Source organism: Rhinolophus sinicus, linkage group LG05, assembly GCF_036562045.2.
Source record: "Rhinolophus sinicus isolate RSC01 linkage group LG05, ASM3656204v1, whole genome shotgun sequence".
In the NCBI taxonomy this organism is placed as follows: Eukaryota; Metazoa; Chordata; class Mammalia; order Chiroptera; family Rhinolophidae; genus Rhinolophus; species Rhinolophus sinicus.
The window spans coordinates 83,582,887-83,585,105 of record NC_133755.1 but is presented as its reverse complement, the minus strand read 5'-3'; the positions used below and the strand labels follow the sequence as shown (position 1 = coordinate 83,585,105).

Sequence of the window (2,219 nt, the reverse complement as noted above, 5' to 3'; positions counted from 1 at the left end):
GAAAAAGCTGAGAAGCCGAACACTAAGGAGAAGAAACCCAAAGCCCAGAAGGCTGATGCTGGTGGCAAGGTTAAGAAGGGTAACCTCCAGGCCAAAATGCCTAAGGGGAAGCCCCACAGCAGCCCAAACCCTACCCTGCTTAGAGGAATCAGCAGCTATTCCTGATCAGCTGTGTATTCCCGAAAGGCCATGTACAAGATGAAGTATTCAACAGCTAAATCCAGGATTGAAAAGAAAAAGAAGGAGAAGGTTCTTGCTACTGTCACAAAACTAGTTGGTGGTGACAAGCATGGCGGCACCAGTTGGTACAAAAGGTGTGGGTTATTGTTAAAAAAAACAAAAACAAAACAAAACAAAAAAAACTTCACAAAATGCCTAGATACTATCTTACTGAAGATGTGCCTCGAAAGCTGTTGAGGCAAGAAGGCCTTCAGTCAGCACGTGAGAAAACCTGGGACCATTCTGATCATCCTGACTGGACACCATTGAGGCAAGAGGGTGGTTTTCCTGAAGGAACTGGGCAGTGGCTTGAACCTCTGTCCCTCAATTGAGTTCCTTTGCACAGAACACACCAGAAATTTGTCACCGCCACCTCCACCAAAGTTGGTATCAGTGGTGTGAAAATCCCCAAACATCTCACTAATGCTTACTTCCAGAAGAAGCTGCCCAAGCCCAGACACCAGGGTGAGAGCTTCGACACAGAGAAAGAGAAATACGACATTACAGAGTGGCACAAGGCTGATCAGAAAGCGTGGACAAGCAAATTCGGCCCAAAATCAAAGTCATTCCTCAGCTCCCGCGCTCCCTCCACTCTGTGTTTGCTCTCACAAATGGGGTTTATCCTCACAAACGGGTGCTCTAAATGTATTACGAAGAATCGAACTAAATATCTGATCTGTTAAAAAAAAAATTCTGCCAAGATAGTGGCATAATAGACACCCCATATCTATCCTGGAAGGAGAGCCCCCATATGGACTCCTCCAGGGTTGACAGGACTCTGAGGAATTTTCTGGTAAACTGCTGCTAGTTATTCCCTTAAACAGCCAAGGAGAAATTAAAATTAACATTGGTGGAAAACCTTGCCAAATTCTGGTAGACACCAGAGCGGCACTCTCGGCTTTAAGCCCCAATTGCTTTGGAGCCTGTAGATTAGATCCTGGGAAAACTGGCAGAAGAGAATGAAGGCTGAGCATGCTTACCAGAGTCAGCTCTCCCGAATCTCCAGTCAGTTCTGTAGTGTTCAGTCAAGAGAGGAAGGTGATATTTCATGTTCATTCTTTTCCAAATCCAGATCCTTTGGTTACTGATCCTTTCTCTCTCAGGGATAGCTGTTACCTTCGTGTTTGTCTCACTTTGTGTTCCGAGAACTTGGCTTGTCAATCATCAGGTTGGGGGCCCCAAAACATGGCTGGACAGAAATATGGGTTGTATCCCATTTGTGGCTAGATATAGCTAGATAGAAATATGAGTTTCATATCCCGTTTGCAGCTAGGGTCTATTGCCAGCCCTCAGGGGAATTGTCAAAGTCTTTTTCTTTGGTTATGTTTGGGAGTGGCTCTGGCTTTGGGAGGGTAGTATCTTTTGCACCCTCTTTGGGGATGCCTCTTGGGGTTGTTCAGTACTGCCAGGAATATTTACTGTTTGTCCTGGCTGAAAGCTGATGAGATATTTGAAGGGATTTTTCTTTTAAGTAGTGCTATGGTTAGAAGTTGGCCAAATTGGAAGCTGATTTTCTCTCTCTCTCTCTCTCTCTCTCTCTCTCTCTCTCTCTCTGTCTATCCATATACCTACCTACCTACCTATTTACCTTTTATTTATAACTTTTATTTCTATCTCATGTCTTATTGCACTGGTCAGAAATTTTGAGAATAATGTTAACCAATTATAAGATAATTGGCTTTATCTTTTATTCCTGTTTTCAATTGGAATAGCTCTGGTATTTCACTATTGTGCATGATATTTGCAAATTTAAGAGATTTGTTCTCTTCTTGTTTGCCTTTGTTTTGTTTGTTTGTTTTTGGGTTTTGCAGGACCTCAGGTGCAGTTCATGGTATGACATCATTGGTCTGTGCAAGGCCCCCTCTAGTACATGTTATGTATAAGTTTATTCCATCCATGTATGTCTTTCTCTCCCAAAGTAACCCAGCTTATGTGTTGAATGTGTGTCTTTTTGTATGTGTTCTTATGAACCCAGCATTGTTTTTGCCTGCTTGTATTTT

The 2,219-nt window shown here is 42.9% G+C and overlaps 1 pseudogene; it reads left to right on the top strand.

The window, feature by feature from the left end:
• Positions 1-371: 371 nt before the first annotated feature.
• LOC109450894 (large ribosomal subunit protein eL6) lies at positions 372-862 on the top strand (annotated as a pseudogene).
• The last annotated feature ends 1,357 nt before the right edge of the window (positions 863-2,219 follow it).